We start from the raw sequence: 14,989 nt of genomic DNA, 5'->3' as shown, positions 1-14,989 counted from the left end.
TCAAACTTTTAGAGAAGAGCTAATACCTATCCTTCTCAAACTCTTCCAGAATATAGCAGAAGGGGGAACACTCCCAAACTCATTCTAGGAGGCCACCATCACCCTGAAACAGAAAAACAGACAAAGATGTCATAAAAAAAATAACAACTACAGGCCAATATCACTTTTGAATATAAATGCCAAAAACCTCAACAAAATACTAGCAAACAGAATCCAACAGCACATTAAAAGGATCATACACCATGATCAAGTGGGATTTATGCCAGCAATGCAAGGATTCTACAATATACACAACTCAGTCAATGTGATACACCATATTAATATATTGAAGGATAAAATCATATTATAATCTCCATAGATGCAGAAGGGCCTTTGAGAAAATTCAACACCCATTTATGGTAAAAACCCTCCAGAAAGTAAGCATAGTTTATTACCTCATCGTAATAGAGGCCACATATGACAAACCCACAGACAACATCATTTTAATTGGTGAAAAATTGAAACATTTCCACTAAGATCAGGAAGAACACAAGGTTGCACACTCTCACAGCCATTATTCAACATACTTTTGGAAGTTTTAGCCACAGCAATAGGAGAAGAAAAAGAAATAAAAGGAATCCAAATCAGAAAAGAAGAAATAAAACTGTCTCTATTTTCAGATGACATGATACTATACATACATAATCCTAAAGATGCTACCTGGAGACTTCTAGAGCTAATCAATGAATTTGGTAAAGTAGCAGGATACAAAACTGATGCACAGAAATCCCTTGCATTCCTATACACTAATGATGAAATATCTGAAAGAGAATTTAAGGAATCACTCACATTTACCATTGCAACAAAAAGAATAAAATACCTAGGAGTAAAACTACCTAAGGAGAAAAAAGGCCTGTATGTAGTAACCCAGAAGACACTGATTAAAAAAATTAAAGATGATACAAGCAGATGGAGAGATATACCATGTCCTTGGATTGGAAAAATTAACATTGTGAAAATGACTATTCTACCCAAAGCAATCTACAGATTCAGTGCAATCCCAATCAAACTACCAATGGCATTTTTCATAGAATTGGAACAAAAAAATTCACAAATTGTATGGAAACACAAAAGACCCCGAATAGCAAAAGCAATCTTGCGACAGAGAAATGGAGCTGGAGGAATCAGGCTCCCAGACTTCAGACTGTACTACAAAGCTACAGTAATCAAGACAGTATGGTACTGGCACAAAAACAGAAATATAGATCAATGGAACAGGATAGAAAGCCCAGAGATAATGCCACGCAAATATGGTCACCTTATTTTTAGTAAAGGAGACAAGAATATACAATGGAGAAAAGACAGACTCTTCAATAAGTGGTGCTGGGAAAACTGGACATCTACATGTAAAAGAATGAAATTAGAACACTCCCTAACACCATACACAAAAATAAGCTCGAAATGGATTAAAGACCTAAATGGAATGCCAGACTATACAAGTCTTATACACTCTATTACATAAATCTCAGCAAGATCCTTTTTGACCCACCTCCTACAGAAATGCAAATAAAACCAAAAATAAGCAAATGGGACCTACGAAAACATAAAGCTTTTGCACAGCAAAGGAAACCATAAACAAGGCGAAAAGACAACCTTCAGAATGGGAGAAAACATTTGAAATGAAGCAACTGGCAAAGGATTAGTCTTCAGAATTTACAAGCAGCTCATGCAGCTCAATATCAAAAAGCAAACAACCCATTCAAAAAATGGGCAGAAGACCTAAATAGACATTTCTCCTAAGAAGATATACAGATTGCCAACAAACACATGAAAGGATGCTCAACATCACTGATCATTAGAGAAATGCAAGTCAAAACTACAATGAGGTATCACCTCACACTAGTCAGAATGGCCGTCATCAAAAAGTCTACAAAAAATAAATGCTTGAGAGAGTGTGGAGGAAAAGGAATCCTCTTACACTGTTGGTGAGAATGTAAATTGATACAGCCACTATGGAGAATTGTATGGAGGTTCTTTAAAAAAGTAAAAATAGAACTACCATAAGACCCAGGAATCCCACTACTGGGCATATACCCTGAGAAAACCATAATTCAAAAAGAGTCATGTACCACAATATTCATTGCAGCTCTATTTACAATAGCCAGGACATGGAAACAACCTAAGTTTCCATTGACAGATGAATGGATAATGAAGATGTGGCACATGTGTACAATGGAATATTACTCAGCCATAAAAAGAAACGAAATTGAGTTATTTGTAGTGAGGTGGTTGGACCTAGAGACTGTCATACAGAGTGTGGTAAGTCAAAAAGGGGGAAAGAAACCTTATGCTAACACATATATATGGAATCTAAAGAAAAATATGGTTCTGAAGAACCTAGGGCTGGGATAGGATTAAAGACCCAGATGTAGAGAATGGACTTGAGGACATGGGGAGGGGAAGAGTAAGCTGGGACGAAGTGAGAGAGTGGCATGGACTTATGTATACTACCAAATGTAAAATTCCTTGTGTGACGCAGCCGCATAGCATAGGGAGATCAGCTCGGTGCTTTGTGACCACCTAGAATGGTGGGATAGTGAAGCTGGGAGGGAGACAGAAGAGGGAGGATATATGGATATATATATAGATATATATATAGATATAGATATAGATATAGATATAGATCTGTGTGTGTAGCTGATTCACTTTTTTATAAATCAGAAACTTACCCACCATTGTAAAGCAATATACTCCAATAAAGATGTTAAAAAATAATATAAAATACTGGGTAAAGCAAATTCTCTTAAAAATAAAAGGAAACCATCAAAGAACAGAGCTTGCAACATTAGGTAGGAAGGATAAATAGCAGATACTTCTAAAATATGGGTAAATAGAATAGACTTTCCTTCTAATCTTGATTTGTCTAAATTATGTTTGAGAGCTGATGCAAAAATTTTCATAGTGTCCAATGTAGCTCTCAATGTACTTAGAAGACATATTTAGGAATATTATAAATAGGAGTAGGGTAAAGGGCCGTAAAGGAAAGTAAGTTATCTATATTTTACTCTAACTGATAGAATTTTGATACGAGTAGACTGTGATAAGTTACTTATATATAACCTAGGAAAAACCTAGGAAAAACAAAGCCTTACAGAAAAGCTATGGAAAAAAATACACACAGAAACACCAGAGATAAATCAAAATGGTATTCTACAGACTGTTCAAGTATCAAACAGGGAGGCATAAAAAAGGAAACAGAAAAACAAACAAAACCCGGGGAATTAAACAGAAAACCAAAACTAAAATGACAGATGTAAGCCATAAAATATTAAAAAAAATTTTCAACTGTAAATTGTCAACATACACCAGTTTAAAAACAGAGATCAGCAGAGGGAATTAAGAAATAAAACAAAACAACTGTATGCTGTCTATAAGAAACTCACTTCAAACGTAATACTATATGTGACTGAATGTAAAATGATGTAAAGATAAACCATGAAAAAAAATACAAATCAGGAATGGCTACACTAATATCAGGCAAAGGAGATTTCATGGCAAAAATAATCGTAGGTGACAAAGTTTTACCACTACATTAGAAAAAAATGTAAAAAAATGTTTACCATTACATTAGATAATGGTAAAACTATCAACACACCAATAATCATCAATTTTAAACATGTATGAGCTATAAAATAGAGTTGAAAAGTACACAAATAAACACCTGATAGAACTGAAATGAGAAATAAGCAAATCCACAATTATAGGTGAAGACTTAAACATCTCCCTCTTAGCAACAAAAAACTACTAAACACTAAACAGAAAATTAATAAGCATAGACAGAACACTATCAACTTACATTTACTCAACGTTTATACAACACAACAACAACTGCAGAGTACGCATACTTTTCAAGTGCCCATGAAATATTTACCATGGTAGACCAAATTCTGCACCATAAAATAACCTCAGCAAATGTTAAAAAAAATGAAATCACACGGGGTATATTCTCTGACCATAATGGAATCAAACTAGAAACAACGAAAGAAAGACAGAAAAAGAAAACTACAAATATCTCTCATAAATACTAACATAAAAGTACTCAGCACAATGTTACTGAATACTATATATATATATATATATATATATATATAGAGAGAGAGAGAGAGAGAGAGAGAGAGAGAGAGAGAGAATTCAAAAGATGACCAAATATCATAACCATATAAATTGATACAGAAAAATTGTTTGACAAATTCCAACACCCAATCATGATAAAAAAAAAAAGAAACTCTTAGAAACTAGGAATTGAGGTAAACATCCTCATTTTGAGAAAGACCAGCTACAACACACCCACAGCCATGCCACCATCCTATTCAATGGTGAAAGATTAAATTCTTTCCAAGTTTGGAAACAATGTAAAAATTCAGCTGTCAACACTGTTATTAAACATAGTACTGAAATGTCGAGCCAGGTCACTAACACAAGAATAAAAAAAGGCATATAGATATGGAAGAAGAAAATAAAACTCTATTTGCAGGTGATATGATTGCCTGCAAAGAAAATCCGAAGGAATCTATGAAAAAATCCAAAAATGAACACGTGAGTTCAGCAAGGTTGCAAGATACAGGTTCAACCTATGAAAAGCAATTTTATTACTATATACTAGAAATGAATATGTGAAAAACAAAATTAAAATACAATACTATTTATAGCCGCTCAAAAAATGAATTACTTAGGTGTAAATCTAACAAAACAATTACAGGCCTTGTATGTTAAAAAATACAAAATGCTTATGAAAGTAATCAGTGAAGGACTTCCCTGGTGGTCCAGTGGTTAAAACTCTGAACTTCCACTGTAGGGATCACGGGTTTGATCCCTGGTTGGGATAAGATCCCACATGTTGTGCGGTGCAGCCAAAGAAAAAAGAAATCTATGAACAGCTAAATAAATTAAGTGACGTACCAGGTTCTTTCATGGATTGGAGGACTCAACATAGTAAAGATGTTAATCTTACACAATATATAATTGATATACGTATTTAACACAATATATACAGATACAATAGTTTTTGGTATATAGGGACAAAGATTATATCAAAATGCAAAGGAACTAGAATAAATAAAACAATTTTGAAAATGAAGAATAAAACAGAAGAAGAAGAAGAATATGAAGAAGAAGAAGAAGAAGATGAAGAAGAAGATGAAGAAGAAGATGAAAATGAAGAATAAAATAGAAGAATCACTCTATAAGATATTAATGATTACTATATAACTACAGTAATAAAACTGTGTGGTAAGGGTAGAAGGATAGACACATAGATAAATATGACAGGTAAAAGAACCCAGAAATAAATCTACACAAATATGCACGACTAATTTTTCACAAAGATGCAAAAGCAATTCAATGGACGAACACGGCACTTAAGTAATTGAACATCCATAGACAAAAAAGTGAGCCTCAACCTAAACCTTACATCTTATTTAAGAATTAACTCTAAATGGATCATGAACTTAAATGTAAAATGTAAACCTATGAAACTTTTAGAAGAAAACATAGGAGAAAATCTTTGGAATCTAGGGTTAGGCAAAGAGTTCTTAGGTTTGTACTAAAAGCATGAGACATAAGTGAAAAAATGATAAATTGGACTTCATCAAAATTAAAAACTTCTGTTCTGTAAAAGAACCTGTTATGAGTAATCAAAGTAAAACTATAGATTGAAAGAATGTATTTACAAGCCACACATCTCACAAAAGACTCATATCTATAATGTACAGAGAACTTTCAAAATTCAACAGTAAGAAGAAATAAACTTATTGGAAAATGGGCAAAAGTCATGAAGAGACATTTCACTAAAGAGGATATAAGAATGGCAAATAAGTACACGAAAAAATGTTGACTATTATTAACCATTATGAAAATGCAAATTAAGACAAAATGGGATATCATGACATACCTATCAGAATAGTTAAAGAAAAATAGTGATAATATCAAATTCTGGCAAGGATGCAGACCAACTGGGTCACTTATAATACATTGGTAGTGTGAATATAAATTGGTGTGTCCACTCTGGAGAACAGTTTAGTAGTTCCATATAGAACTGAACATATAATTACCATATGACCCAACTAATTGCACAATTAAGTATTTATACAAGAAAAGTAAAAGTTCATGTCCATATAAAAATATGTACACATTTTTTCTTAACAGCTTTATTTGTAATATTCTAAAATTGTAAAATAGTTAAAATATCTTATAATAGGTGAATGGTTAAGCAAATTACAGTACATCCATACCATGGAATATAAAACAATAAAAAAAGAATGAAGTATTAATACATGCAACAACTTTGATGGATCTTATACATTATCCTGAAATGACAAAATTTTTGAGATGAAAAGCAGATTAGTAGAGGTGAAGGGGTTAGGGATGGTTGGGCGGGAGGTGAGTATAAAAGGTTAGCACGTGGAAGATCTTTGTGGTAGTGGAAAAGTTCTGTATCTTGGTTTCAGAGGTGGTTTTAAGAATCTACACATGTGGAAAATTGATAAAAACTATAGACACATTGTACCAATATCAATGTCCCAATTTTGATGTCATAATATAGTTATATAAATTGCAATCATTGGGGGGGGTTGATAAATGGTACATGGAAATTTTCTGTATATCTTTGCAGCTTCTTGTGAATCTATAATTATTTCAAAATATTTTTTTAAAAAGATTGGCAAACCCGGTTCTAATGGAAGGGGAAAATATGTTTGATTTTCAGGGATAGAGGAGGGAGCATACATGAGATGGGGGAAGATTCCCCCAATTCAAAGGGAAATGGTGGTTGGGATTTTTCTGAATGGTGAACAATTTTGAGTGGTGGAAGTATAAGGCCCTGAGATTCTCAGACTCAGCAAAATTTTCTCTGCCCCAGCATGGAGTTGAAACCCCAGAAGCACTGGAGCAGAATGGAACACATGAGCCAGAACAATTAGCACTTCAGTTGTAACTATTGTAGACCAAGGACAAGAGGGCTTTCCCTATATATTACCATGGTATAAAAACCCTCAGAATATTTGTACCATCTAGAGCCCCAGTCATGTTTGAGCCTCAATTGCCAGCCCAAATTGGCACACAAGATTAGATTTCATTTCATTTAAAGGAAATAAAGTAATTCCATCCATTCATTGACTCAATCAATAACTATATATTATGCATCTAATAGGTTCCTGGCACTGAGACAGATATAGTCCCTACCTAATACAGTTTAGTATGGCTGAAAGACATGATTTCAGAAGCTGACTGCCAATATTCTTGTCTGTGCATCTAACAATTTTCCATGAGGGGACCTTCTGGTATACCTTTCCTTTTTTTTTTATCATACAGTATTAACTTAAACTTCCCTAAAAGCATGTCTGATCAGGTAGCCAAGACAACCTGAAAAGTGGACTTGGCCTTCCCAATCCCATCATAGGCTGGAAAAAGGGAAGGAGAAACATAGGCAACTGCCCATGGATTCCAGGCACCCAACTTTGCATGCTCTTTCACAACCAATCCATCTGCCCACAGCTGTCCAATTGCTCAACATGAGGTATAATATAAATTTATTCTCCAAGGTCATTGCTCTTTGCATTTAGTGGCACACACAGACTTCCTCAGGCCAACTGGTCATGGTCCTATTTACACCCATGGTTCACTTATCTACTGGAACTTTGTCCTCCAAGCCATTGAGAAAGCTGTGAATAAAATGGCTTGCACAGAGTAGTAGTTTTCCTGACAAGTGGTGGATGGAACATAGTTGAGGCAACCAGAATTAGGTGATATCTGGAAATCTGGGCTGACAGCTGGCATTAGAGAGCAGACTCTCAGCCTTGGGCCAGTGATCTGTGGGTAAGACTCTAGGATACAAAGCAGAAACTGACAAGAGATGCTAGGGTCCTAGTGCAGTTATAAGGGGGCTCATACACTGGGAATCTGGCAGAACTAGTAAACAAGACAGAGATAAAAGGAAAAGGCCAAACCAAAAGTAAATGGATTAGCGATGGCTAATGGTTTGTCCTAGGGTATAGAAAAGGGGCTGAGTTCTTTTTGCTCTAGGTCAGGATTGGTTCTAGATGCTCAGAGAAGGCTGAACCTTCAATGGAAAGGAGGTTAGAGATTCCAGCTGTGGGGGAAAGATGGAGTCAGAGAACTAACCTCAGTCAGGGCCTGACTCCTGTGTCTACAGGACAAATGTGCTGGCTTTCAAACATGACTAAGGCATGGGGTGGTGTCAAACTTCCTCTGCTTCCTTCCCTGGCCAAACGTTCAAGCTAAACCCTGCTGTAAGATGTCTTTCCTAGATGTTTTGTATTCCTACCTCCTAGAATGAAATTCATTTGAAGTAATTCACAGAAGTATGTGTGAAAGCACACTTGAAAGAGGAGGATGATCAGAGACAGCCTTCCATTATCCCAGCCTCAGTATCACAGCCATTTACATTTATTACCCAATTTGATGACCTCTTGTTATGTTTAACATTTCTGAGCTGGAAGATGAAAAGAACATTAACAAGACAGCATGCATGTTAGAACCTTGTCACTTTTTAAGTAACTTTGATTTTGGGTGGGCATATTGGTATCTTAGCAACTGAGAGAGTTTATATTGAAGAATCCAAAAAGAAAAATAAAATCCTCTTAGAAAGTTAGCAAAGCAAGAAGTTCCACCTCATGACTATTGCTCTGTTCACCAAAGGAACAAATGCTCACTTGGAGCTGGAATGTGTTGGTAGCAGTGGTGACAAGAAGCTGTGGTGATGAGGGGGTTGCAGTTGTCAAAGGGTATGATCGTTGGCAAGGAACAATGAGACTGAGGAAGAAAGATGGAACTAGATGATTTAAGCAGCTCCTTCCAGAATTTGTTTACCCAGCAAATATTTCCCGAGAATCTCCTGGGTTAGGGATGTGGACAGAGAAGTGAATCAGACACAGTCCCTACTCTCAAGTAGGTCTTAGACCTGTAGGATTGATGAGACTTGGAAACAATCACAATGGAGTGTGAATTGTGCCATCACACACTGATGAAAGGCAGTAGAGTGAAGCTGTTAAGACTACAGACCTGGAAGCAGACTGCTTGGGTTCAAATCCTGGCCTTATACCTAACTGGTTCTGTGACTTTAGGTAGGTCCTTTAAACTCAGTATCTCAGTTTCCTATCTGTAAACTAGAGGTAAAGTGTGAGAGTCATCACCTGTAGGACTAGTCTTGGGTAAAGTAGAAAAGTAGGTCATGTCTGAGTTATCCACTCTCTTCATGGGATTATTTGAGCTCTGCTCTTACACATTAAGGAAGATAAAGACCAACTTGAGCACTTGCAACAAGCTAAGGATCTGGAAACTATGAAGAATGCTTGAAGGCATAAGGCTATTTAGCCTGGCAAAGACACAGAGGAATGTAGTCTCTGACTTCAGACTTCTGATAGATTGTCACAGCATGAAGGGAGGGGGCATAGTTGGGACCATGGGTGGAAGTTCCAAGGAAATGGTACTGTTCAAACCCACTTCTGCTCCTGCCTACAAAATATACTCAAAACTGCTTAGTTCAACAGTTAAGATGGGTAGAATGTGGCCCTGGACTAACTTTCCAGGGGCCATACTAACTGCCATTCCCTGTTCAGTCCTCAGTGTTCCCCTCTCCAAATCATCATGCTCCAGGCTCTCAATAATATTTATTGTTCCCTTAGCATACCTCTGCACTTGCTGTTCCGTTCATCTGAAATGCCCCCTCCCAATAACAATTCCACCTGGTGAACCCCTACCTATTCTTCATGATCCCACCCAAATGTAGCTCCTTCTTATGGATTTTGCCAAAATTCTTTTCCTCATCTCACATCCATGAAATATTTATTCCTCCTTCTTCTATGCTGTTAATGGAAAACACTTTTCATTATAATGAATTACTTTTCTGTTTCTTCCTCTAGTCTATATTGACTATATTTCCAGTGTCTCCAAAAGAACAGGTACTCACAAATATTTGTGGAATCAAAGGAAAAACTTTTCAATCAGTCCAAAACTGCAGGAAAAAAAAAAAAGAGCTACCTTACACTGGAAAAGTTCAAATAAAGGCTGGATGATTATTTGCCAAGAAAGTTGCAAGATGATTCCTGCACTGACTGGGATATTAAAGGCAAGGAGGTAAAAGGACCCCACTTACCCTATAATTTGAGAGAATTTTGACATTGTGGCTTGGACTAATAGGGGCATAAATATTATGCTGTTGAATTATACAGAATTAGATGTGAATCTGTGCTTTGCTGCTCACATGCTATGTGATGTTGGGCAAAGTGTCTTCCTTCTCCGGGCTTCAATTCCTTTATCTGCAGAAGAATGAACTTGGTCTAGTGAAAACTGGTTTCCAAACTGTTCGCTGGAATACCTTGGAGCAGAGTCTTCTGCAAAAGAAAGGCGGCTACAAGGGAGATATAAAAGGAAAATCATGCAAGTAGCTCTGCCCCAGCACCCCTCTGAAATATGGCTTCAACCACAATAGAGTTCTTTTGATCTTTTCTCCTATTATTTTATTACTTAGTGTTTTCATTTTTTTGTTTTCAGTTATTAAAGTGGTATATGCTTATAATAAAATTTCACTCAGTATAGAATAAGGACAAAAATAATAATAGCACACATGAATATAACATTTGTGTGTTATACATTGTCCTAGGTACTTTATAAATATTAAATTTAAAGCAGACATATAAGGTAAAAAGTGAAAAAAGCCTCTTAACGTCTTTTAAAAACCTTTCTCCACACAAATTCTATTCCTCTCCCCCGAGGTAACCACTATTTCCCATTTGATTTGTATCCTCCCAGGTTTTTTCATGTTCATTTAAAATTATATGTTTTACATTTCTAAATACGTATACATATTTATATAAATAGACTCACACACCTTATATTGTTCTGTACTTCTCTTTTTTACTTATCAGGGAAATTGTTCCCTCTTGGTGTATATTAAACTGCTTCACTCTCACGTACGGCTGCATTATATTCCATTATTTAACTGTATCTAATAAGTTCTCAGGTGATTAATATTTAAGTTGTGTGAAATATTTTGCAATTATGGTATTACAGGTAATATCCTAGGACTTATCTGTGCACATGTGGAAATACTTCCATAGAGTAGATTTTCAGAGGAAAAATATTAAGACATACAGTATGATCATTTGCATTTTGTCAATCTTCCAACTTGACATCCATCCAAAAAGGGCTACACCAATTTACACTCATATCAATGGAATTTCCTATATCCTCACAAATACTGGACAATATTATTATTTGAAATCCTTGTCAATATGGTGCATTAAAAATATCACTAGTGGGTCACTGCTGTCCCTACAAAACTCGCAAGCAGGCACCAATCACTGCTCTTGCCATCTGAGGAGACCACACAGGCTGCAAAGATCCCAATCACTGCCCCTGCTGTCCCAGGAGTTTGCAGGCTGCTGCTGCCCCTGCTGTCCCAGGAGTTTGCAGGCTGCTGCTGCCACTAAGAGACATGGGAGCATGTTCCAATCACTACCCCCACTGTCCTGAGGTTGTGTGGGCCACTGCACCTCCATGCCCTCATATCAAGGAGATACTGGCAAGCACACACTGAGGAAAAAGGCAGCAAGCATCCAAACTAAAAGTAGCCCCTCAGTTCCAGAAAAGATGGTGGAGTAGAAGGATTTGAACTTACTCCCCTCATGAAAACAACAAAATCAAAACTAGCTGCTTAACAACCATTGACAACAAAGACTGGAACCTACCAAAAAATGTTTACATCCAAAGACAAAGAAGAAGCTACACCGAGATGGTAGGAGTGTCTCTTTCACGATGTAATCAAATCCCATACCTGCTGGGTCGGTGACCAGCAAACTGGAAAATAATTATATAGCAGAAGTTCTCCCACAGGAGTGAGAGTTCTGAGCCCCACATCAGGTTCCCTAGCCTGACGGTTTAGCATCAGGAGGAGCAGCCCCCAGAGCATTAGGCTTCAAAGGCCAGTGGGGCTTGAGAGCAGGAGCTCCACAAGACTGGAGGAAACAGAGATTCTATTCTTGGAGGGTACAAACAAGGTTTCATGTGCACTGGGGCCCAGCACAAAGTAGCGACTCAATAGAAGCCTGGGCTAGACATACTGGCAGATCTTGAAGGGTCTCTGGGGGAGACAGGGGTTGGCTGTGGCTCACTGTGGGAGCAAGAACACTGGTGGTGGAGGTCCCAGGGAATATTGAGTGGTGTGATGTCTCCTGGAGTTCATCATTTTGGCACTGAGACCTGGCCCCACACAACAGCCTGCAGGCTCCAATGCTGGGATGTCTCAGGCCAAACAACCAGCAGGGTGAGAACACAGCCCCAACCATCAGCAGACAGGCTGCCTAAAGTCATACTGAGCACACAGCCACCTCTAAACACACCCATTGACATGGCCCTGCCCACCAGAGAGACAAGACCCAGATCCACCATCAGTGGGCAGGCACCAGTCCTTCCCACCAGGAAGCCTGAATAAGCCCCTGAACCAAATTCACCCACCAGAAAGCAGACACCAGAAGCAAGAGGACCTGTGACCCTGCAGCCTATGAAAAGGAGACCACAAACACAGAAATTTATATAAAATGAGATGGCAGAGAAATATGGTTCAGATGAAGGAAAAACATAAAAGCCCAGAAGAACAACTAAGTGAAAAATAATTCACAGTAATGATAGTAAAGATGATCCAAGACCTCCAGAAAGAGTGGAGGCACAGACCAAGAACATGCAAGAAATGTTTAACAAACAGCTAGAAGATTTAAAGAGCAAACAGAGATGAAAAATAAATAACTGAAATGAAAAAAATACACTAGAAATAATCAATAGCAGAAAAAGTGAGACAGAAGAATGAATAAGTGAGCTGGATGACAGAAAAGTGGAAATCACTGCCATGGAACAGAATAAAGAAAAGAGAATGAAAAGAAAAGAGGACAGCATAACAGACTTCTGGGACAACATTATGCAGCAACATTCACATTATAAAAGTCCCAGAAGGCGAAGAGAGAGAGAAAGGACCTGAGAAAATATTTGAAGAGGTTATAACTAAAAATGTCCTTAACAGGGGAAAGGAAATCACAGTCAAGTCCAGGAAGCAAAAAGAGTTCCACACAGGGTAAACCTAAGGAGGAACATGCCATGACACATATTAATCAAAGTGACAAAAATTAAAAACAAAGAGAAAATACCAAATGCAACAAGAGAAAAGCAATAAATAATATACAAAGGAATCCCCATAAGGACATAAGCTGATTTTTTGGCATAAAATTTGCAGGCCAGAAGGGAGTGGCACAAAATATTTAAAGTCATAAAAGGGAAAATATTACAACCAAGAATACTCTACCCAGAAAGGCTCTCATTCGTATTCAATGGAGAAAACAAAAGCTTTACATAGAAGCAAAAACTAAGAGAATTCAACACCACAAAACCAGCTTTAAAACAAATGCTAGGGGGGACCTTCAAGATGGTGGAAGAGTAAGACATGGATATCACCTTCCTCCCCACAGATTCATCAAAAATACATCTACATGTGGAACAACTCCTATAGAACACCTACTGAACACTGGCAGAAGACCTCAGACTTCCCAAAAGGCAAGAAAATCCCCACATACCTGGGTAGGGCAAAAGAAAAAAGAAAAAACAGAGACAAAAAATAGGGACAGGACCTGCACTTCTGGGAAGGAGGAAACGTTTCCACACACTAGGAAGACCATTCACTGGTGGAGACAGTGAGGTGGATGATGCAGAAGCTTCAGAGCCATGGAGGAGAGCGCAGCAACAGAGGTACAGAGGGCAAAGTGGACAGATTTCCACACAGAGGATCCATGCAAACCAGCACTCACCAGGTTGAGAGGCTTGTCTACTCACCTGCCAGTGCTGGTGGGGCCTGGGACCTGAGGCTGGGGCTTTGGAGATCAGATGCCAAGGGGCAACTGAGGTTGGCTGTGTGAACACAGCCTGAAGGGGGCTAGTGTGCCACAGCTAGCTGGAGTGGGAGTCTAGGAAAATGTCTGGACCTGTCTAAGAGGCAAGAGACCATTGTTCTGGGGTGTGTGAGGAAAGGGGATTCATTCATTGTTTGCCCACAGAAGGCAGAGAATTGCCTAAACGAGATCCAGAGACAGATATGAGCTGAAGGTATCAGCTCAGACCCCAGAGACGGGCATAACACTAATGCTGCTGCTGCAGCCATGGGGAATCCTGTGTGCAAGCACAGATCACTATCCACACACACCCTCAGGAGCTTGTGCAGCACACCACTGCCAGGGTCCCGTGATCCAGGTACAAGTTCCCTGGGAGAACACATGGTGAACCTCAAGCTGTTGCAACATCATGCCAGCCTCTGCTGCTGCAAGTTTGCCCCACATTCCAATTATAAATACCATACCCACCCTCCCCCTGACATGAGTGAGCCAGAGACACCTAATCAGCCATTGCATTAACCCTGTCCTGTCTGGGCAGGAACAGATGCCTGAGGGCAGCCTACATGAAGAGGTGGGATCAAAGTCAAAGCAGATCTCCAGGAGCTGTGCAAACAAAGAAGAGAAAGGAAATTTTATCCCTGCAGCCTCAGAAACAGCAGATTAAATCCCCACAAACAACTTGATGCATGCTGCATCTGTGGAATACCTGAATAGACAACAAATCAACCCAAGATTGAGGTGGAGGACTTTGGGAGCAACTGTAGACTTGGGGATTGCTGTCCACGACTGACTTGTCTCTGATTTTTATGTTTATCTTAGTTTAGTGTTTAGTGCTTGTTATCATTGGTGGATTTGTTTATTGGTTTGGTTGCTCTCTTTTTTTATTACTATGTTTTTATGTTAAAAATTTATTTTTTATTTCTTCTTATTATTATTTCTTTAGTTTTTCTCCCTTATCTTCTGAGCCTGGGGGCTGACAGGTTCTTGGTACTCCACCCTGGTGTAAGGGTTGGAGAGCCGAGTTCAGGACATTGGATCACTGGAGACCTCCACACCTGAAG

This window comes from Orcinus orca, chromosome X, assembly GCF_937001465.1.
Source record: "Orcinus orca chromosome X, mOrcOrc1.1, whole genome shotgun sequence".
In the NCBI taxonomy this organism is placed as follows: Eukaryota; Metazoa; Chordata; class Mammalia; order Artiodactyla; family Delphinidae; genus Orcinus; species Orcinus orca.
The sequence above is the reverse complement of the archived record's forward strand: the minus strand, read 5'-3'. Positions refer to the sequence as shown.